At 38.0% G+C, this 24,765-nt stretch overlaps 1 protein-coding gene across 11 annotated transcripts in view; it reads right to left on the minus strand.

The window, feature by feature from the left end:
• Positions 1-24,765, minus strand: part of RNF220 (ring finger protein 220) — a 1,177,048-nt gene that overhangs the window by 439,010 nt on the left and 713,273 nt on the right. The window lies entirely within an intron of this gene.

Consider the following 24,765-nt stretch of genomic DNA (forward strand, 5'->3'; position numbering starts at 1 on the left):
TACTCTAAATAGATCTATCATCAAATTAATCATATGAAAAACATACAAGTAACTAAAAATATGGCACCTTTGAGATGTCTTACTCAGATAGGATGCGCTGGGTGGCAGGACAGGCACAGACAATACACAGACATAATGATAGATGAAGTGCTCACTGCAAAGGCATCATACTAAATACCATGCTCCCACCTTTATCTCAAAGAATGAACACAAAAGCTATAACTCATTGAGAGGAGCCACTCCAAAGGGGTCCATAAGGTCCCAGCTCTATGAGTAGAAATAAATGTCTTTTTTCCCACTGCCATCCCATGTATGCTATAATTTATAACACCATTGGGTAACTGGGACATTTTTCATGCACTTCATGTATCTAGAATCAAATGATCTGTCTACAGCACATAGTAACCGGCTTTTACAATTCAAAATAAAGCATGAAAGTGGTAGGAAGGATGTAGGATAGGGTCCAAACATAGAGGTAAGAGCGTAACAGGGAAGACATGAAGAGGCAGTGAAGATACTGGAAGGATTAATCTTAGCAGATGAGTGCAGGAACATTAGTTCCTTGTTCTGCACCCTGATGTATATAGCCAGGAACAGTAAATGGAAATGTTTCATCAGTTGAGTTACAGCATTATGAAGAAACACTCCCTGAAGCCCTGCAGTAGTAAATTCTACAGCAACATCAGGGAAGTTTCACCTAAGAGAATAAATATTTAGGAAGTCAAAATGTTTAAATTAAATATAATCTAAATGTTGCTGTTAATATCATCTTATTGAGCGGTCACAAGCAATTCCAAAATGACATGGAGTTTGCCAATTGTTTGAGCACAGTTTCAGTGAGCGCCAAAGCTGCTGAGTAAATTCAGTGAAAACCATTTTCAGCACCAGTGAGGTGTACTCTTTACTCCACCACTGTGTCACCATACAGTAGTATACGTATATATTTAAGTAGGAGGGGAAGGGTGTCCTTTTACATGAATGATGCGTGGGGGCTTTGCCTCCTGCACAAAAAAAAGTTTCAAATTTATTGAAAGTGGCTTTCAGCAAGTTGTTTTTTTTTTTGTCAGCTTTGGCACTCACAAAAAGTTTCTTCAGCAGAGGAGCAAGTTTACAAACTACACTATGATTTAAACTGTTCATAAAGTATAATATGCAAAAGAAATCAACACATCCAAACTGTTACTGAGATATGAAAAGAAATGGAACTCATTTGAGTTCTGTTAAAACAACTATGTTATGTGCCATGATGCATAAACTTATTTAATTATGCACTCATTATTATAATTTCTTTAATAATAACCTTGATTACCAAGCACGTCATTAAAAGTGGTCAGAGATAACGTGTAACCATCTCTGTTTTAAATTATATTCATTCTTTTAATCTGTTTTACAATAACTTAGGTCTTAGAACACTGTATTAAAAGTGGTTAAAGATAAGACGTCCAATGACACCTGTGTAATTCAACTTCTGTTCTCCTCAACTATGTTAGTCAAGCCCAATTGTACAGACTGCTACTACTATCTCCACCTAGGTCTCCTCGGTGACTCTTGCCCTTCTAACCTTCTCATTCTTTCCAACTTACAGCATCCTTCCTTCCCCCTCTTACCTCACTACACCTTTAACCCCCACCTCTGCTATATAAGATCTCTTCCACTGCAATACTACAGAAGTCGCATACACCTATTGTGCCATTTTCCTTGCCCTAAATCCACATCTGTATATGCGCCAGTTCGACAAACTATTGTATCTTATTAAATTATATGCACCAACACGCTGTTCTAAGACTGCTCATTTATTGTATTTATCTAACTGACTGCATCATGCAATTGAAAGTTTTTATACTACTCTTGTTATTCAGCATCTGGATAAACCACAAATGATGTGTATGACTGGCTAGCAAGTGATGAATGTTATATGAAGGGGAAATATTATTTTCTGGGGCTTTTCTCCCTGGGCCTCTGCTGAAAAGGTGTTCATCCTACATTGACTATCTTGGTCAACAAATATAAAATAAAATCTTCTTCTTCTTTCGGCTTTTCCCGGTTAGGGGTCGGCACAGTGGATCATCTGTCCGCTCATGACTGGCAGTGGAGTTTTACAGTGTCAAGTTGCCAGCATGGCACCTAACCTTTAACGGAAGGCACACGCATGCACTCACGCCTAAGGCCAATTTAGAGTGTCCAATCCACCTACAGCATGTCTTTGGGATGTGGGAGGAAACCGGAGCACCCAGTGGAAACCCACGCGACTACAGGGAGGACATGCAGACTCCACACAGAAGGCACCCCAGCCGAGGATCGAACCAGAGAACCTCTTGCTGTGAGGTGACAACGCTAACCACTGCACCACCGTGGCCACCCTAAATATAAAATAAAATAAAACAAAATAAAATAAATAAATAAATAAATAAATGTGTATCCATCTCTGTGGCACAGAGAGATACTTTCCTAATTATTTACATAGGCAACATAGAATTAACTATTGATCTGTGTGCTGAAGGAGCTAGCAAGGTGGGTTTTGACTGAGTAGCTAATGTCAGCTTTCCAGTTTTGGTGGAAGGTAGATGGTCTGGCCAGCTGAAGTGCCAGGAGTATGATCAATCTTAATTTTGAAATGAAACAAGTGGAAGGCATCTTGACTTATGCCAAAGGGTAGTATATGGTTTAATATGAGTGTGTGGTTGTCCATGTCATATACCTTGGTAAGGTCTATGAATATTTCACTAGTTACATTACTTTTATAAATGTTGTTGTATTACTTTTATAAATGTTAATTAATATTCATCAATAACTGACCAGAGAGAAGTAACTGCACTCCGACCAGTACAAAGGCCATGTTGTTTAATGGACACTAGACTGTACTATTTGATATAACCAGAGGGGTGGATATACGTTAAATTCTCAGGTGTCTTATCTAATATGGGCAGAACTAAAATACGGAGATAGTAAAAGATGTTGGCAGAGTTGGGTTGTTTAGGTAATGGTTTGATTAAGGCTTTTTCCATATTTAAGCCTAATATTTTTAGTAATACTATTGAATGCTTAATATTTACAGACATTAAGTCCCATAGTTAATGTCCCAGAAAAGAAAAGGTTTCCTTTATTCAGTGGTGGTTAGTTCCAGGGTTCATAATATTGGACATGAATGTGCTAGATTGTTTTAGGTTGTGGACCTGGTATTTCAGAGTAATTTTGCAGGTAAGGGAGGAATGCTTTCTAATTGTATAACTGTAAAATGTTAAATAGCTGTGGAAGCAGAGGTTATAATTATTGACAACAGGAATGATGATGTAGTCTTTGCAGTTGTAGATAAACCAAGGGGGATTACCTGAATTTGTGATGCTGACAATAGGAAACTGGTTGAGCAGGGATTCAGTGTTTCGGAATGAATTTGTTTGAAGTAGAAGACTGGAGTACTCGGGGGGGGGGGGTAGCGGCTGTTGGTTAAGAGGAAAGTTGTCAATATTGGTGGTAAATTAGTAAATAGAGTAAAAACATATGTAGTAGAAAAATGGCCTAGCAAGTGATGAATGGTGTCAGAGGGCGAATTGTTGTGACTTATTTTATGTCCATTTAGCAGATTGACCTCATTCCAAAAGTGTTTCAGCTTGCAAAGTAGATACTGTTGTTTGTATTTAAGATGAAACCCTTTATGCTTATGAATTGCTTACTTGGAAAAGTTGCAAAATGTGGTAAATTGTTAACAGCATTTTACAGCCTAATCCATTATCCCATTCCATCATATACCAACTATTGTTTATTAAGCTGTCTGGTTTCATCATGCTCCCTTTGACAGGACTGGCCATTATGGAAGTTTAGTCAACTCTTGCACCTTCTGGACCCGGCTAGATAGCACTAGGCATTGTGAGGTAGTGTAGCAACTGCCTTATGCTTACTGAAAACTTTAGTGCTACCTCAGAATGATTTAATATGTGAGGTGTAAGTATTTTCCGAACTTAGAGGCTACTTTTTCTTGTTAAAAGATTGTCAGTAAGCACAAGCCATCCACACAAACCTAAATCACAGAGCACCTCTACATACCAGCTTACCTTTCAGACTAAGGAAAACAAATCTCTGCCATTAGTTAATGAAAAACACACCCACCTTCATCTCATGCCCACTGCTAGTAAGTACACATACCACTAAGAGTCACAAGGCTGCAGACTCCAGGCTCTTAACACCCACTAGGACTGCCTATATTGTCAGGCACATGGACACCATACTCACCAGGCTGAATAACAAAAGGGCGAAAGTTAGCTGTCTTTCTGGAGCCAGAAACTGAGAAGTGGTAAGGGCTTTTAGATCCCTCCATCCAAACAAATATGATTATGACAAGGTAGTGTTCCACTCTGGGGTGAATGACATGCAGAAGGATATGACTGATTCTGACATGCATATATCTGTGACATGAAAGATACTGGTCTTGCACTGTATTTTGTCATCCCACAGAATGATGCTGAGAGTCAAAGACAATATAATTTGCTTTAATAATTGGGTATGCAGCTGGTGTCATTCTAGGAGGATCCAGTATGTGTCAGCTTGAGATGAGATGGTAGACAAGCTTTCCTACTTTGCCTTGGATGGCCTGCATTTCTCTTTCCATGGCATTTACATTCTGGTTAAAGCCTGCTCCAATAGTGCCATTTTAAGCACAGTCCATTTGCTGGACATTCAGACCTATTAAAGCTTAACCCAGTGCATATTACAGTGGCTCAACTCAATGCCATGAGTTTTTAACAAAAAAAACAAAAAAAAATTCCTGAACTTGAGGCTCTCTTGAACACATCCATATGTATAGTTTCAAACCAGTATTCTCTGTTCTTTAGTATATGTCATGTCTTCAAACCTACTGGCAATTGCAGGGAGTATCAACATCTGTCAAAGATATCATCACCTCATGATCGATTCCTCTAAATCCTAAATTTGAACTTTTAAACATCTAATCTTTAGAAAGCCCTATGTGTCCCATTCTAACTTCAGTAGGTACCACTATAACCTTACCCCAAGATTGAATAGCACATCTTTCTCCAAAAATATTCTAACTTTCTCCTTTTGGACCCCCTCCTAATACTTGTCTAAGATCCTTCTATTCTGTCAAAACTGTCAGACTTTCAAAAAAATCCAGCACCCATTACTTTATTCTGACTTCTATTTACAGTATATTTATTGTTAATCATAGTATTTGGTGTTTGTTCTTCCTACCATCTTATGCCTGAGAAACGTTTTACACCCCTTTTGAGAGTGTAAGATCTTATGTGAGTTATAATATACACACACCCAACTATCAAAATAAAAATAAATAAAAAGCACACTGTAAAACTATTGTTGGTCACGCTGAACTGACTGGTAAGTTCTTCCTTCTGTTGTTCAAATCAAGAATCTGTTGTTATTTCAAGTTTGATAAACAAATTGCTTTTCTCCTGTCGGTGCAATAAAACATCCTGACATATATTTCCTTGAAATCCTTGGGTCTTAAAAAAGAACAATGTAAAGTTACTGCAGTTTTCTGTTCATTAGCCCACAACAATAAAGTTGCAGCAAACATCCTCAAATTCGTAAAACATTTTTACGTTACCAAAACAGAAAACATAAAACTAGTTTAAGTGTTCTTTTGTCCATTTTTCTGTTACTAACATTCACTGTTAAGCATTTACAAGTTTGGTTTCTCCTGACTATGCACCGATTCTTGTTAATTTTTAATCACAGATTTCCTTACAACTATGCAAATCTAAGTCTCTTAGAAAAAAAAAAAAAAAAAAAAAACATGTTGTACTAAAGACTTTTGATAACTGCACTTTTGAACAATTTAAATTATAAATTTCTAGTGTAAATGGCTAATTTATGTCGGTGTACTTAGAATTCTTTTATATGGCTGGTCTTACAGAAGCGGGCCAGATAAGCTTAATTAAATGCCTCTATTAATATTTGTTTATTTATTTTTTTTAACAAATAAAATTTCATTTTTTTCTAAACAAAGTGACAAGATCGACTTGGAGAGGATTTTACAGGACTTTGGTGATTTACACACAAACACGTATAGATAAATAGATACTTAGACACACAGACATAGATATACTCACACATACACAGGCACATTTTCTTTTAAATATACCATAACAGTATAACTCCATTTCCCTACAAATGTACAAGTATGGGTGCTAAATATTTGCATTAGGACTATGCATTTATATACTTTGCAGATGACGTACATTTTTATATCTCTGCTACTATATAAACAAATATTTGTCCTAACAATTTTAATGCAACTGTGTCCGCTCATATAAATGGCAGATATGAAAATGTATGTTCTCTGTGCAGAAGGTTGTTAGTGTGGAGTTTACAAGCACAGCAATCATCTGGACTGCCATGTTAATATACCCATATACTTTTTACACAGAAGAAGCAGACCCACTTATAAGTGTAAAAAAACAGTCTAAGCTGGACAACATTACAGCTATGACCTCTGCCTGGAGTCAGAATTTTTCAGGGATTTACTGCCAGCTGGTCAGGTTTTATCCAGAGGGTAAAGTTAAAGAGATCAATGCACAGTCTAGGAGGAAGTAAATCCTACATAACTGCTACCATCCAACATGTATTAAAACTAATATACTATGACAAAATAAGTTTTCAGTTTTGGTTGTAGCTAATATAGTTAACATGAACTTCAGACACAGCAATTTCATTGTGGGGAAGTGTTGCAACAGTCTTTGTGAGTTACGTTTTTGTGACTTTTGTGATCAGTAGTTATGCTGATTTAACCTTCCATATCAGCCATGCTTGGCAGTGATTTGACTGGCAGAAACTAGATTGCATAATTTCTAACATGGTATAGATTTTAACACATACAGTATGACTCACTTGATTTCACAAAGTCTATTGCCACACAACATGCCATACCACCATTCACATAGCAAAATTCTTTTTATACTTTATTATGGCTTTTAACAGATATAGTGTCCAACTCTGTACCTTTCGGTATTACAATATATGCCCCCAAATAGTTTTCATCAGTGCAGAACTTTCTCTTGCTCCCTCATATGTGAACAAATGAATAAAATTGAAATTCTAAATCAGATCAGTTGCTCCTCCAAGTTAAATGCACATAGTATGCAAGTACATACAGGATTTACTCAGAAGCTGAAAATGCGTGTTATCATGTCTAAATCTGAAAAGCTTCCTTGAAGCGATGCCAGCAAAGTCTGATGAAAACCAAAATGTCAACAAGTTTGAGAAACAAAACTAAAACATTCCAGCATGAGAATGTAGAGCACCTCCTCCTCAAAAATTTTATGGACACCGATTAGACAGTATCCAAGTACCCTTAAGGGTTTGTAAAATACCCTTCATTATAGACTATGCCAAGCATCTTTACCCTCCTAAAATTTAGTAGGTACATTAAAGAAATGCAGCCTTAACAGGCATTGGACCCTCATGCAGTAGGTATCTTTAGAGGCAATAAAAGCTAGGATCTATAGTATTGTTGAAAAGCCAGTATTTTATTTATGAACTTACATACTCCATAATACCAAAGAGATCTTCATAGCTCAAGCAAATAAAAAAAAAAAAAATAGAAATTTAACAGGAAGGGGTTGTTAAATGCTGTTGATGTCTTGACATGTGAAAAATGGACTCAGAAGCCTGAAAAAAAATCACTAACAAAAAAATAAAAAGTGACATAAAAACCCTGTTCTTAGTATTGATTTTTCTTTTGTTAAAAATAGTTATAAAAAGGCAATGTGCTGTTAAAAGCACTTAAGAAATTATCTTGATTACTATTAACCCACAGTGTCACTGTTTGTCAATGGTATATATACAGGTGCTGTACTCCCATTTAAAGATATTGATTCATGGTGACAGGGCAAGTTAATAGTTATCACAATAAGTTCTAAAATGCTTTTAAAATAATACTCCCCACTTGGAAAAAAAATACACAAACTCAATCAATATTAACACCCAGGAGTGAAGAAGTCATACTTCTGAAAATATTTAGTTTTTATGCAATAGTGTATATATGGCTGGTAACAAATTTCGGCATGTGACAGGCAGAGCTCTGGTACTGAACGATGATCCTGCTCTTCCATGTATGTAAATTGTGACTCATGACTTGCTCTAAAAAATGGTCCAAATATATCTCAACCAATCTCTACCATTCTGAACTATAAAAGCATGAAAAACTTCTAAATGACATATGAAAATTTCAAGTTACAAACAATGCCAGTAATGCCTGCACAATGATATAGTCATTTTTGAACTGAAAACCTTGAGTTACAAGCAACCAGAGGCATGATGGGAATGCAAGTGATGGCACAATCATGGAGATACGGCGCTACAATGCCCTGGATAAAAACAATAATGCACTTAACTGGTCAGGAATAGCTAATAGCTAAGCCATTATCCCGACATAGCAAAGCATCTGACATAAACACACACATAAGGCCTTAGAGCTATGAGGACAGAAAACGAAAAGGGAGTTGTGAGAGGGTGTGACTTTTGTCTGTCACAATCCTAATTGCCGAAAGATCAGTATAACATGTAGTAACTCTTTCTTTAATTCTTTCCTTATCCTGATTAACAGATAATTTGTCAAATGTACCCTTCTCTAACAACACATTTTATAGTCAGCTCATGGTTACAGTTGTGTCTTTTTCTGCTGTTTTCCTCTTTTTTTCATTCTTATTGTGTTTATTGTAAATGTATATTAATTTGAAAAATTATACCCATTTAATAATGACAAAAAGATATTACTTGTGTATTAAACCAGTAACCTTTTTTAGATCATAAAGGCATTCAACCATCACTCACAGTTTTACACACCAAAGCTGGAAGTTAACAACCACAACACCCATTCTTTGAGGCCTTAAAACTTGAAGCTCCTCTTTTACTATGCTCCACACCTGGTAACATCTAGATGTTGTGACAATCAGTGACCTAAGAAGAGTAGAAATGCCAGATTCTAAGTGACTATGTCAAGTCATTTTTACGTTCATTTTAATTTTATTGATATAATATGTTTCAAGTTAACCTTGTGTGTGATCTGGCCCTTCTCATCCCCTTTTCGATATGACTTGGGCCACAACAGCAATAGTAAACAGAAAATGAATTGATGTTTATTGTGAAACCAATCAACCACCATGTTTTTAGGTGTTGAGATTAAAACAGTGTATACTGAGGAAACTACTCACAGACATGGTTACTGGTCAGGACGCTGGCATTGTGAGGCAGAGCTCTTATCACTAAGCCATCATGCTGCCTAATTCAGGAAGCCACAAGGATCTGAAGTGCACATGGTTAAAATACTTATTTTGACCCAGACAAGCCAGGACTGACTAGTAATGCAGATGCTGGAGGATCTAGCTGGGGGAAGATGGGAGTAAGTGACCGGTGCTGGTCACCCATCCTAGGAGAAGGGAAGCATTCTTGGTTTGATGCAGTAATCTCAGAGGCCAGTCATAAAGACTGGATGCATGTGAGCCAGGCACGTACTTTAGACTGCAAGACATGAGATAAGTGGCTGCTGTCACATATGTGGAAGCATGAGTACATCACTGGACTGCCACAGCAGGCCCACATATGGCCATACACATGGGAATGCCAAGGAGAAGGTTTAAATTTAAGACCACAGTGGAATATCACCATCCTCTACTTCATGAAATGTATATTCCTGCACTCTTGCCTCCCTTACCCCTGTGTTTATAAATGTTGGTAGGAAGAGTGGGAAACAATGTGTCAATAGGAGGGGAAAAGGGTGTGATGGCCAAAGGGGTGGAAGGAAATAAAGAAACAATACAGGCAGTAATGTATACTGGCAATGCAGACTTTGGGTCTATGTTATAGGAGCTTTACAAGTGAAAGCATTAGGCCAAATGATATCGGGGAATGTGTTCTAGAATGGCTCCATCTTTGTTATAGGATACTCGGCTGTTCTATGCTTATAGCAACTGGCAGTTGTGTGCTTTCAAGAAATCATTAGAAATTCCCTTAAATAATTCAACTTACTGTGAATGCAGTTTTAATTTCTTTTATAAAAATATAATTTATTGATTTTTTTGGCCATTTGTGCAACTTCCTTTCTGTGGGACACCCTTGAGCTTTTTGGATAAGGTAACAGCAAACTGTCCATTACCTGAAGTGCTTAAGGCACCTCTGAGAATAAATATGAAATTGCATACTTTGTGTCTGTTTTAATAGCTTTTTCTCCTAGATCTCTGTTAATAAGTAGAAAGACTCATCAGTTTTAGACTCAGTTGCTATACAAGATCTCATCCATATGCTGCTCTGGTATTTCTGACATTACTGTCATTTCTGCTAAGTCAGTGCAAAGCGATTATGGAGTTAAATATCCCTATCTTATCTTGGTATGTCAAAAAACTGTGTCCGGTATATAAGCAGATCATTAGTGCATGAAGTGGTGAGGGAGACAACTGTCCAAAGGGTTGCTTTGTATTTTGCATCCTATGGATGCAACTTTTAAGGTACAGCAAGCTTGGTGAATGTGGTCTACTGCAGGGACAATGCTGACAGAACAGAAGAAGCATTCAGAGCCCAGTGCAGAGAAATGGAAAAAAATTCATGCAAAACAGTTGACATCCACAGGTGAACCTGACAGTGTTTGCAAGTGAGATGACAAGAATTCCAAAATAAATGCATGTATTTCCAAGCAAGAGCAGAAGTAACACACACACACACACACACACACACACACACACACACACACACACACACACACACACACACATACATGCTGTAAAAATTTGTTGTCACCTTACTGTCCCACAGTGAGCTAAACCTTCAAATTGGTTAAATACAGTGGCGACTTATGATATTGGACTGCAGGACTGCAGCCCCCCCCCCCCAGCTGTAAACCAAAGTAAAAAAATCCCCACCATGCTCAAAATCTTGAATCCGGACTGCTGTTTAACCAGTCCGGATTCAGAAAGAAGGCAGCAGTCTACAGATGCCCCAGAAGTCTATGTGGTTACAACCACATAGACTGGAAGGGGATCGGATTGCAAGGTCTGCAGTCTGTGCATGCTCAGAATGAGCTGAGGCACAAGGTCTGCAGTCTGTGCATGCTCAGAACGAGCTGAGGCAGCACATGCATGCGTGGCGCATTCCAGTATCAAGAAACAGGAACTGCTGCTGCAATATGAATGGGAACTAGCTTATTTATTTTTTGAATTTAACGTGAGCTGTATTTTGGCTGGCTTATTTATTCCAGCACCGAGCAAGAAACAGGAGCTGTATTTTGGCTGGCTTATTTATTGCAGCACTGAGCAAGAAACAGGAGCTGTATTTTGGCTGTTGTGGATGGGAAACTGGAAACAAGAGCTGTATTTTGGCTGCTACAAATGGGAAAGTGGGTATTTTGGCTGCTGCAGACTTTTTGGCTCGAATGGAGTGAGCTGGATTCACTCAGGTATGGTGTGTGTGTGTGTGTGTGTGTGTGTGTGTGTGTGTGTGTGTGTGTGTGTGTGTGTGTGTGTGTGTGTGTTTGTGTGTGTGTGTGTGTATGTGTGTTATACTTCTGTGTGACTGCAATATATAATTAATTGTAAAGTAAGTAGAGTTAATTCCCATTTAGCCAGCTTGATGGTATAGGGTGATAAAACCCTGACTACAGCCCACATGACTAGAGGTTGCTTAGTGTATTTGGCTTATGTCAGAGTTGGCATGAAGGATGACCATGCTTATCCTGGGGAAAAATTCATGCATTCATGGGCAGATTTTTATCTAAGCTCTTGTGCAGACCAGTACTTATAATTATAGCTGAACTGGGTATGTCTGTGATCTGAAGAGACAAGGTCATTCCAGAGCCTGAGGAACTCAGGTCCCCATCAGGCCAGTCCTCATTGCCTTATGAGAATCAGCATGATGCCATATGTGACACTGCTGGCTTCTAGCTCCTCTCCACCACACAAACCAAAGGGTCCACTTCCCCTTCCCTTTCCCACCCCACCTGTGACAGCCTCAGCCACGAGGATACCATCTGGCTACCCATGCTCACTCCACTCCTCTTCTCATTGTCAATTTGGCCACACTCAGGGTTGTGCACCGATCATAGAAGACAGGGGTAGTGGGAGTACCACCTGATAAGATGATGGTGAGTTGGTGGAGCACAGTACAGGAACAAAAATTAGAATTAAGACCCATTTGAATTATTTGCATTTTCATTATATTTTATGTTTCAAAATATGTACATTACACTTCTGTGAAACTGTAATGCCTAAGTACTTGTTTAGTAATAGGAAAAATGAATGTGCTTAAACAAGTGCTGGATTCAGGTCCCTCAGCGGTAAAATTAATAATGTAACCAAGAACCTACTTCCAAAGTGACATGGATAATTCCTTTTCTATTGCCCATATTTCTTTTTCTTTCCCTCTCTCTTTCAGTCATGCATGCATATTTGTGCATACATGTGTGTTTTAAAATATGCATGCTAAACTCTTGTTTTGTTGTTAGATATAAGCTAGCAACTGTACAGGACAGCATGCTGTGTTAGTAGAATTAGCAAAATGTGTCAGTTAGAAAAATAGAAGATACTAATTTCTACAAAGACCTGGTAATAACTTATTTGGATATGGTATTTACAGTTTTCAGCACCCAACCCCGTTATGACCTACTTAAAATATAAGTTGTCAATCACAGAGCAAAGAAAAGATAAAAGTGTACAGTTGAAGATATTTGATGAAAACTTAAAGAAGCATAATGTGTACACCCCCAAAAAAGTAAAAAGGAGAACATAAAAGATACATTTCATTACCTCAGATGTATCCATAGTCCAAAAATATGAACATTTTTTTACAAAAATATGCAAAAACAAGGGTTATTGTTTAAAACTACACATTACATAGTGAGATTAGTGAGAGTGTAAGAAAAAGTAAGTTTTTATTTAAAGAAAAGAAGTCTGACACTTTGCAGGCTTTACCCGTAAACTAAACAGAATGCCAATCTATCATGTGTGCTCCATAACCTGTGCAGTAATCCTTTAAGCAATTTATCTTGAGCTTGTTTCTTGTTTGCTGTTCATTTTTTACCTTGATCATGTTTTCCCCATGAAACAAGTAGATAGTTGTTGTCAGGCAGCAGGTCTTTTCTGGATAAGAAAGATTTTTACAAGTGGGGGTATCACAGAGAGTGCTACTTTCAGCATGTTACTTGGTACTTTTATAAAGCTGAATATAAATTATAATTAGAACTGCAGTGCAAGGAGAAGTGGTTTGAGTTGAGTGCTGCTTCTTTTTTTATACTTGATTTTGACTGGCATTCCAGTAATGTATTTAAAAAGTAATTTATTTTTTCATGCCTCACAACCTTTTTGTTTCCATCTAGATATTAAGTAAGCTGTTATTTAGCCAACGCATTGAAATATTTTTTTTTTCTTCTACAGTTCATTTTGTCTTGATTGGACTCTCATAATGACAGTTTGGCACCCAGGGCAGCATATTTAATTAAAGTCCAGTTTTTCTGGCTTTGAGCATAAGTCTGCCCCTTTCTAGTTGGTCACACCCCTTCCTGTTGGCCCCACCCATTCAACTGTCTCCTGCAGCCCCCTTTGATTTGAAATCACCAGCCACCACTGGATAAATATAAGTTGCAGTATTCTTAACCTAATGCAACTTAAGCCTTGTGGGAGGTTTAAACTATAAGGGAAAAGAAGGGAAGTTAACTCCTTTCTGTATTTTATCAATTTCATGGTAACTTGCTAAACAAGAAACACTTTTACTTCAGTGTTTCCCACCCCCAACTAAAGTGCAAATAGTTTTAGTGGGACCCTCTTGTGTTCAATTTATACAACAGGCACTTAGATACCTCTACAAAATACAGGAAGAAAAGCAATAAAAAATAAAAAGAAATTAAAGGAAACCATTATTTAGCCATCTACTCAGCAACAATGTAATGTGGCTTATCTTTTAATGCATTTTAGACAGGTATTTTGCAAATAATGATGCATGCATCTGTTAACCTGATAAGCAGTCTGTAGCTGCTCTGATATCAAAATATACAATGTCCACAAGCTATCTGGGAGTAGCAAGGCCATAGCCACAACTTTGTGTAGGAATACCTTAGCACAGCTTTCCATGCAGGTAGACTAAGTGAGAGGAGAAAGAGATATATACAGCTTATGTGTCCTTTGTGTTGTTCATGTTTTGTGACAAAAAGCACAGCGTTTGATCAAGACGGCTTACAATGAAACACCGATGAATTTTGCTGAGTCCCAGTTAGCCACAAATTGTGCCTAAACTGATTTCAAGACTGTGTAATTCTGGGGGTAAGGAAGGCATCCTATTTACCACCAAGGCTGTGTAACCTCAGACTTAACATAGCGAGAAGCAGTAGTTTGGGAGTGTAAGGGGCTTTTCCCTGCAAAATAATTCTTTAAGTCAGTGTTTTAAGACATTAACTTTGTGGGGTAAATGTCATAATATTTTGTGATACAGTAGTTTGGGATTTCATCAGTACTCATTAATCCTTGTGATACAAAGAGGAAGGATCCTCTTCAAACAATATTCAGTAGTGTTTGTGAAACTTTACTCTGTTACTTCAGCACACATCCTACACATAGAGAGAAAAATATTCCCATTGTAATGAAATGAATCCATACTTTTTCACTACAAGCGCCACTGTGTGTATGTTCCAAGTGCAACCAGGGTAGTTACATGTTAGTCTAAACCTAAATATGCATTTGTCTACAATGAAGAGCTTTACATCAGTTCTTCAAGATGTTAACTTTTATGGGATTAATACTGTAATACATTGTGACACAGTGTTTTGGGAGTAGATAAAAAAAACATTAATCCTTCTGATACAGACTGGAAGGATCCTTTCAGACAAGATACCAGTAATATTCAGTAGTGTTATTTGAAACTCTAATAATTCAGCAGACATCCTTTACTAAACAGTAGATAAGATTCCAATTGTAATAATGAGGATCCATGCTTTTACTAAAAGCTGTAACCCGCAATATACATGCTCCAAGTGTGACCTGGACGGTCATTTTTAAGTCTAAATCTAAATATGCACCTATCTTCAACAGATGAGGTTTTTCCTTCAAGATGACATTATTTTTCTTCATTTAAGAAATTACGTCTAACAACCCTACAAACATTTATTTTTACAAATGCAGAGGGCATTTTGTATTTTTACAACAGATGGAGGAATATGGTAGACTGTGTTAGAAGTGAGGTAGTAGTCTCCAGTAATTCGTCCTACTCAATCCAAGTTCTGCAGGTTTAATGAGACTACGCAAACAAAAGAGTTACAGTGTACACGAGCACTCTACTGTGAATGGGATCTTCTCAAAAGCATGTTGTAACACAGACTTGACATTAGGTATTTAGCATCCTGTGGATGTAACGTTTAAGATACAGCAAGCTTGCTACTGACCTTTGTAACAAATTATGAGTCACTCAAATGCATTATAATACCTCGGTTGTGTTGATTCAGAACAAAAAGTGGGAATACAACCAGTTTCACTAAGCATTTCTTTTTCATTCAGAACACTTCTCTGCTAGGGATTATTATTATGTTTATGATTTTACAAACACCACAAGCAACTAAGCAAGAAACAGGCAAGTCTGCAGAAACCTTCATTGTTTCTGTGGTACCTTTTGCACCCAGATTTTCAAACAAAACTATAGTTTTACATCAGAGGTCCAAGGCTATAATGAAAGCCTCACAAGATTTTGCCAGCCTTGGCTGTCCACGGTTCCTTTCTGCACAGTGCTTGAAGGTAAATGCAAAACAACTTAAGCAGGTAGGCAAGACTTGAGGAACACTGAATCTCAGCCAGCCAGCTTAGTGGTGTAGAGTAAGAAGTTCTCATTAGTAATACTGGTGACCAAGGTTTAATTAGCAACCTTGCATACCTCTCAGTCTCTTAGAGCAAGAAATCTGGACAGAGCCTTAAATAAAAGTAGGACAAAAGACCCCAAAAATAGGGACAATTTTTAAATATTGCTCTTATAAACTTTGAAAGTTGATAGAATAACAGGTTTTGCATCAGCATGAATTTTCTGAAGGGTATGAAGTCTGAAACTCAAATGTCTGTCATTATTTTCTAACTTCAGTCTTTAATGATTTGCCACTAATTTGCCAGAAAACCACAACTTTATAAAAAAAAAAAAAAAAAAAAACAAAAACTAACCAAAAATATGAGGCAAAAATCTGGACATTCTGTGAAATTCTGAACTCACAGTCCAAAGATCAGCCTGGAAGGAATCAAGCGAATGGAAGCCAACTCCCCTTTCCTTGGAAGCTGGTGTGAGTTTTTTGCCACAGAAGTTAGCCTAGTCCATATGCGTGAAGGTAAAGGGCTAGTTCCAGACAATGAAATTATTAGAGGAGGGCATGTTATGAAATACCGCGAGGTGCACAGTGGGTAGAGGCAGGCATATGAGACTAATAATATAATGTCCTTGCAGAGAAGTGTATTTAGCCAAGGATGTATCATCACACACTTTGTATTCATAACACTTCTTGTTAACTTGTTTGCAATCTGATATTTTTACTTCTCCGTTCTGAGAATTAATTAAGTCCATCTGAATCGGTGTTCTGTCCTGGTCACCAAACTGAATGAATGAATGAATGAATAAATAAATAAATAAGACGTTTGCAAATCAAATGTTTATCTTCTCTTAGGTAAACTAATTAGGTAGTAGAATGTGGGCAGATGCTAGTAACAGTTCTGAGTGAAGCAAAAATCTCTAACTGCAAAATCCAAATTACCATCTAGCTGACATACACTTATTTATTTACTTACTTATTTATTAATTCGTTCATTCATTCAAAGACAGGCTGGTCCTTGGACCCTTTCAGCCACGACCAGGGCATAAGAAGTGCAAAACATATATTACATATACACAGCATCAAGTTTGTGATTTACAGTATGTTGTTGTTATATAATACATTCGCAATCAGAACACTACAACATAAGAATTACAGTTATAAATTGACACTACAGATAGGTCATAACTAATGATTATACAGAGTAGCTGATTTTTATTTTAAAAATATTTTAATAACTTGGTTGCCTAATACTGTGGCAAATTGCTACAACTAACACCTATTATTTACATATCTATAAATGTACAATTTAATTTCAGTTGGATCAAAGCCATATGCCCATTTAGATGCAAAGCAAGCAGATATATTACATAATACAGTTTAACACAAGAAACATTTCCTCTTTTGTAAGTGATACTAAAATTCTGCCATAGGATGTGAATTATTAAATTTTGTACAATAAATAGTGATAACACAAGGCTGTTTTGAAGTCGAATGCTGTCATTAACTTTTTAACTTTTTCCCCTTTTTATCACCTGTTTTTACAAATTTTTGTCACATTAATGTAATAATTATTTGTAAACATATTATATTAGACAGGGTTCATAAATAAAGTTTGTTGTTCTAAGAAACTATAAGAGGCCGTTATATATTCTACTTAGATCTAAAACTAGTCAATTTCTTGCAGCCAAATCCTCATAATGGAAGCTAAACAATTACAATACGATAGGAAGACATGTTTACTGTTTTAAGGCCTCTATTTGTACACTTTCAAAATAAAGATGGAACCATTACATGAGGCTGAGCCAGGAAAAGATCCAGTGACTACCACATCAGAAAAGGCCATGCTTACTGAAACCTGCAGCCATGAAGTAGCCAAATATTTGCACAAGAATGTTTTCCTGTTTCAAAAAAGTCATACCACTGGAATTTCTGTATGCAGTTTAGAAAAAAAATTCCACAAAATAAGTTTACTCTAAAAATAACTCCAAAGCTATGTAAGCAAACTCCAGACTTCCTTTCAGGATTTCTTTTAGGATTTAGGACAAAAATAGCTAAAAGGACTACCAAGGTCTATTAATAATAACAGTGATTATGTCCTTGAACAATGGCAGCCGTCTGTGTCCCTCCTCCAAATAAACAAGGTTGCCTGTAGTAGGCAGGATATCCGGTCTGAGTTCCCAGCAAACCAGAAAAAGATGTATGAGTAAACAATCTGATTCTTCTTTAATCCACCCTCTGCCCCACCTCCACTGTTACCGTTCACCAACTATGAGCATTTCATGCAGGTCAGACAGCACCCCAAACATGTACACTTTTATGCACATTTGCATCTCTGCATGCATGCATGTTTCTGTTGTGATTACATGTTGTTATGTGGCAGGAATGCCAAGCAGGCATTCTACCATTAGCTGTACATATTCAGTGCAAGACCCTGAGCTACTTATACGAATGCCCTGCACAGTGCCTCACTAGTATCTCATCTGTCAATTACTGAATCCGTTTCCCTTCCTTCTTTTCCAAGATGGTAAACACTCTAAACTACTGGTATTATATAAACTAAGATATACTGAAATGGACACTAGTTAAAAAGCTCCACTGTTTCAGCAGGCTTTCTCTACCTGACATAATATATAATATATACACCTCTCAACTGTACAGATTTTTGCAGAATGTCCAGATTTTGGCATCATATTTTTGGTCCATTTTTCATAAACTTGTGATTTTCTCACATATTAGTGGTAAATCATTACAGATTGCAGTTAGAAAATAATGGCAGACATTTGAGTTTCAGACTTCACATCCTTCAGAAAACTCATGCCAATGCAAAACCTGTTATTCTATCAACTTTCTAAGTCTGGAAGAGCAACATTTAAAAAAAATGTCCTCATTTTTGCATCTTTGTCCCACTTTTTTTATGGCTTTGTCCAGTTTTCTTGCTTTAAGAGGTTGAGAGGTATGAATATATCATCTTTTAATTCCTCAATAGTTTTAAAAAGAATACATGTCAATGCCACTGGAAGAAGACATATTCTTATCTAGTCCACAAAAATAACAGCTGGTCTGTATGCAGCGTTCCATCCACCTCCTGTTCTCCCATCTTAATTCACCAAGCTTCTTTAATGTTGACCCAATTCATTTCTTACTTGCACGGTCTCCACTAGAAGCCTAAAGCATCCGCCGCCGGCTCCTTTTATAGAAAACAATACTTTCCAGACTTCTGCATGTAGCTGTAGATCAAGGATGATGCAAGGCATTTGGGTATCATCAGTACAGAATGAGTCAGCCACTCTGCAGCTTTCTACACTCCTGAGATACATGAAATGTCATCAGCAACTTTTCTCTCCCTCACTTTCTCAGTCCATCTAGAAAGGTCCTTGTCTTCTCTCTGATTTTTTTTTCTGAGAACCCTGCACTAATGCAGCTACTGCACTGTTTTCACTCTGCCTGTGCCATTCTACATTAATGTTTTCCAACACTGGTTCCACGAATCTACAAGACAGCACAGTCTTGTATTTTTATCTGATCTTAAAAGAAAAACAAATAGCATTTTTGTGAACCTATGGTGCTAAAATCAGAATTTATAGAATGCTTGATTTAAACATGAAAAAACGACACACAATATGTCATGTATTTCCTTTTAGGCTTCAAAACCTCAAGTAGATGGTTTTCATGCTCATAACACTTGCTAGTAATTTTAAAACAGAATAAGATGCACTAGCAAGCAGCAAGTGAAAAACATGGAGAAGGGTACACTGGGCTGAATAATCCTGAGATTTTGCTCATAAGCCCTGAAAATCTGAGTCATGTCTCAAGTGTCAAACATTATGAAGGATATCACAATTTTGTTTCTAATAAACATTTTGTACTATAAGAAAATCACTGTGCACACTACCTTCTGGCATTTTAAAGCAAAACTCTGATGGTTTGCAGAACGTAAATATAAATACTGCACTTCATTTCACAATGTTTTTTCTGTTTCCATTTTCAGGTTTGATCAATTGGCACACATTCTGTCCACTGATCGAGCCACATGTCACACATTTTGCTGATGAAAGGTCAAAAGTTATAAATTGAGTCATAGGGTCAGACTCTTGAGTGTTGCCAGCTATTTCCAACACCTATCACATAAATGTTCTGCTCCAGTCAGAGCTGGCCTTGTGCAAAGGTCAACCAGGCACCATGCTTCTAGGGGTGCGCTTTCCATCTTTATTTATTTATTTTTTTAGAGGAACAAAACCATTTCTTTGCTCTAGAAAATAAATAAATCAAGGTGTCCTTTTAAAACAAAATGCGCCATTAGCATGATGGGTGCCCCAAGGGGGAGGCGATCCACTTGTCCATTCAAGTCAAGCCAACTCATCGCATGTTTTAGTTGAACGTTGGAAGGTCACAGAGCAGAGACTTCACAATGTTCAAATGTAGGTATGAAGCTGTCCTTCAGACAGCTGACATGAATATGGTTTTACTGACTTATTTGAATGACTGTAGTCTGTAGGCTGCATTTAACCAGAAAATCAAAAATTTTACAATGGATGGAGTCAAAAATATGAGACACAATCAAGAACATTCTGCAGAATTCTGGACTTTTGAGATGAAAGGAATGACAAGACTGAAGACTGAAGTGGTGCTTTGGGTGCTATAAGTGTTACATTATTTTTATTTTACAACAATACAATGAGAGCACTGACAAACCAAAAAACGAAAAACGTACAATCCGAACTGGCTGAAGGAGTGTTTATTAAATCCAAAATCAAAGTAATAACGATGGTACCCAAAATGATAAAAAGACCTCACAATGCAGAAAAAATGGTTGTGGTAAGCGCTTTCGTTTGGCTGTGCCAAACTTTTTCAAAGCCAAAGAAAGTTTGGCACAGCCAAACAAAAGTGCTTACCACAATAATAAACATTCCTTCAGCCAGTTCGTATTGTGCGTTTTTCGATTTTTACAACAATGCTGCCAGGATCAACCAGATATTTTTCAACATTTCTGACTTTGTGATTTGTGTAGAGCAACTTGGAATACTTTAATGTGTGGCAATGTGTTTTTGTGAAGGTGAAACAAAAGTTATGTACTTACCATAATGACAAATCTGTGTTGTCTTCTTTTTGTCTGGTTCAACATGTGGGTTGTTGGATGCAGTTGGATCCAACCGATGCACCCTATACCAAAGTATTGGATCTGAGAGCTCTGACTCCTCCCATACCTACAATTCCCCTCTCCTGCCTGAATTACCTCAAATATAGTTTGCTGGATGACCAAAATTGGTGACAAACTATGTAGAAATGAATAAGGAGGAAAACTGCATAAGTCACTATATAGTCAGAAAGTTCCAAAGGGATCGGGCACAGTCCATACAGGGTCTGGCTGATCCCTAGAAGGAAACAATGATAATATGGCAGGGGGTAGGAGGAAGTGCAGTTGAATCAGAAGACAACACAGATCTATTGTTATGGTTAGTGCATAACTTTTATATCCAATGTTGTCTTTTTTTCATGTGGGACAGATTCCCAAGCTACATGTCAGAGACCTGGATGGTCTCAAGGAAGGAAATATCTTCTAAGTATGGCACAGCCAAAAGATGTGGGAGTCCTAGACTGCACATCTAACTTATAATAAGACACAAAGATATAAGTTGAGGGCCAAGTTGCTGCAGCAGATATGTCACTTATAAGCACTATTTTTGCAAATGCAGTTGAAATTGCCATTGCCCTGGTAGAATGAGCCTTAGGATTTGATTGTAAAGACATACCTTGTGCATCATCGACAAATGAAATGCAGTCTGCTAACCATTTTGATAGGGTTATCTTAAATACCAATTGTCCAAACTTGTTTTTGGAGAATGATATAAACAACTGGTCTGATTTTCTGACATTCTTAGTGCGATGGAGATAGAATCTGAGTTGTTTACAGACATTTAGGGTATGTAGGGTATGCTTTGCTGGTAAAATTTGGAAAGAAAACTGGTAAATCAGTTGGTTCAAGTTAGATTCTGAAGCTACACTGGGAAGAAACAAATGGTTTGTTCTCAGTGACACTGTTCTTATGCAAAATAAGGAAAGGAGATTTACAAGAGAGTGTTTGTAATTTGGACACACATTTTGCAGATGCAATGGCTATAAGCAAATGATTTTTCATGAAAGAAACTTTATATCTACAGATGCTGCTGGTTCAAAAGATTTTTGGGTTAGCGATCGGTGTAAAATAGTAACGTCCCATGGAGGGATCAGATCACAAACTGGGGGATTCAATAAAAAGGTTCCACTAAGCATGGCTTTGGTCACTTTGAAGAAAGGAATAGATAGGTTCATAGGTTCATAGGTTTATACTAGGCTATCTGCCCTAAGGCATTTATAAGCCTAGCCCAAATTATTGTGGCTTACGCCACCCCTTATATGAAAAAATACTGTGCCCATTAGTTTGTTGTGCCTCTGTCCAGCAGTGACCCAGAGATGATTCCCGGGGTAAACCTATGATCTCCCATCCACAGGTCTAGATTTCTCTTGAACAGAGTCAGCGAGGTGCTCTGCCTCACATGGACCGGGATTTTATTCCACAGCATAGGGAGTCTCTGAGTGATAAATCTATCCCTCCAGCACGTCCTATTTATATCCGTGCTAAGGTTTAAGTTGCTTGCTCTAGTGGTTTTGGTGGATTTGGATTTTTGAGGTGGAGCATGTCCATTAATTCCGGGTTGGACATGGCCTTGTATGTCAGGCACATGTCACCTCTGAGCAGACGGTATGCGACTGAATAGAGCTGGAGTTTCTTCAATCTGGCAGCATATGACAGATTTTGGAGTCACTTTATCCTTTTGGTGAGGAACTTTTGGGGTCTCTCCAATTGCTGCAGATGTCGGGTGAGATACATCCCGAATGGGGCATTGTACTCGATCATTGGTCTGATAAGTGAAGAGTACAGGGGAACAATGACCTCACTAGATCTGGATGTGAATCCCTTCATGATCAGGTGGGCAATGTAGAAGGTCTTTCTAACCACTTTAGCAATGTGAGTGTCAAAAGAAAGGCCACTGTCAACCTGGGTCCCCAGGTCCCTGATAACCTCTTCTGTGCTTAGTGGATTGCCACCTATATGGTAGCTTGGGGTTACCTTGTTTTTCCCGAAGGGTATGACTATACATTTTTTGGCGTTTAACTATGTATTGTTGAGCCCTATGTGAAAGATTGAGATGGCTGGTAACTGGATTTTAATTGTACAGTAACTTGACCCAAATGTGGATAGTTCCAATACAAACTCCAAAATTTCAGGTAGAGGTGCTGAAAATGGGTCTTGTTCCTTAGAAGAAGCCAAGATACTAAAACACTTCCATGTGTGCTTGTGAGTCTTTTTGATTAAGTTTCTTTCAGAAGAAGATATAAAATGGACTACCGAGGAAGAAAGCCTGGTATCTCTAAGCAATCATTAGATCTGGAAAAACCATGTGGTCACTTTTAAGGTCTTGAGATCTGGTAGAAGTAGCTTGGATTGGTGACTGAGAACATCTGGAAGTGGATCCAGAATTCATGGTAGGCAAACCAGATGAGACCAAAGAAAGGGGAACCATACCTGGTGAGGTCAGAAGGGTACGCCATGGCTTTTTGAATGAACTTGGTGATAAAGAGAATTGGTGGAAAGGCATAAAGGAGACCTGGGGATGAAAGATGGGCTAGAACATCTCTCGGCGACTGTCCCTGTGGAGGGATGAGGGCAAAGTAACTTATACATTTGTTGTTTAGGTACAAACTAAAAAGGTCACAGCAAAGTTGGCCCCCAGCAGTTAAAAATGTCCATTGCCACTGTTCTGTTGAGAGACCCCTCTTCAGGCAATAGTACAGTTTTGCTCAATTTGTCTGACAGAATATTGGATGTCCCAGGTATGTACCTTTCTACTAGAAAATGGTTTGAAGACATTACCCACTATCAAACCCTCATGGCTTCTCAGCAAAGAGGGTACAAGCATGCTACTCCCTGTTTACTGATGTACAAACCAGTGACATGTCCGAGTGTATGGCAATCACATCCTCGGGTAGGAGGTGCTGAAATTCCTGCAATGTAAGGAGGACCACTCTCAACTCCAAGACACTGATGTGAATTTTGGCCTCTATTGATGACCATGTTCAGTGGAGAGTCTTCCCTTCAAAGTTCTTCCCCACCCAAGAAGGGAGGCATCCATGGCGACTGTGGCTCTAGGAGTCAGGGAATGGAGGTGTCTGCCCTGAGCAACCGAAATGAATGAAATCCACCACTGAATGTGGTCTTTGCAGGCCTGAGTCAAACGAACTCTGTAATGAAGAGGATGCAATTTTTATGACCACCTTACAGTTCATGTCCTCTATAGAACTCTCATGTAGTATCTGGCCAAAGGAACCATCATTATAGAGGAGGCCATTACACCTAAGAGTCATAGGATGAGTTGAGCTTGGGGTGAGCAATGCTTTATCACCTGGAGGACTACAGGTCTTATTGAGTTGACTCATGTTAAGGGAAGTTTTGCTATTTGATGTACAGTGTCTGTGTGGCAGCCTATGAATTCTATGGATTAAGTAGGCTATAGCTTGTTCTTGTTGACATTTATTGAAATGCCCAAGTGAGTTGTTAGATAAACCAAGAATGACTGATGTCTCATTAGTAGATCCCTGGAAGCAGCAGTTATCTTAACACTATTAAAATCCACCCATAACACTGCCAACTCTCTAATTATGGGAATACCTGAACCTCTTGCAGCCTGATATAGGCTGTCATTGCTGCTATTATATTGGTGAACACCTGGGGGGGGGGGGGGAGGGCTGAGGTGAGAACAATTGGCAGCACCCTAAACTGGTATTGATTGGCTTACAGCCAGAAATGGAGAAATCTCCTGGACTGCCAGTGGATCTTGATATGATAGTAGACATCCTGTAAATCAGTAGAGCACATCTCAAAGTCCTTCCTCAGTAGAGGAAGAATGGACTGCACTTTGACCATCCAGAATTTTGTCTGT

The sequence above is a fragment of the Protopterus annectens genome, chromosome 10.part0 (genome assembly GCF_019279795.1).
Source record: "Protopterus annectens isolate FY-2018-M chromosome 10.part0, PAN1.0, whole genome shotgun sequence".
Taxonomy (NCBI): Eukaryota; Metazoa; Chordata; order Ceratodontiformes; family Protopteridae; genus Protopterus; species Protopterus annectens.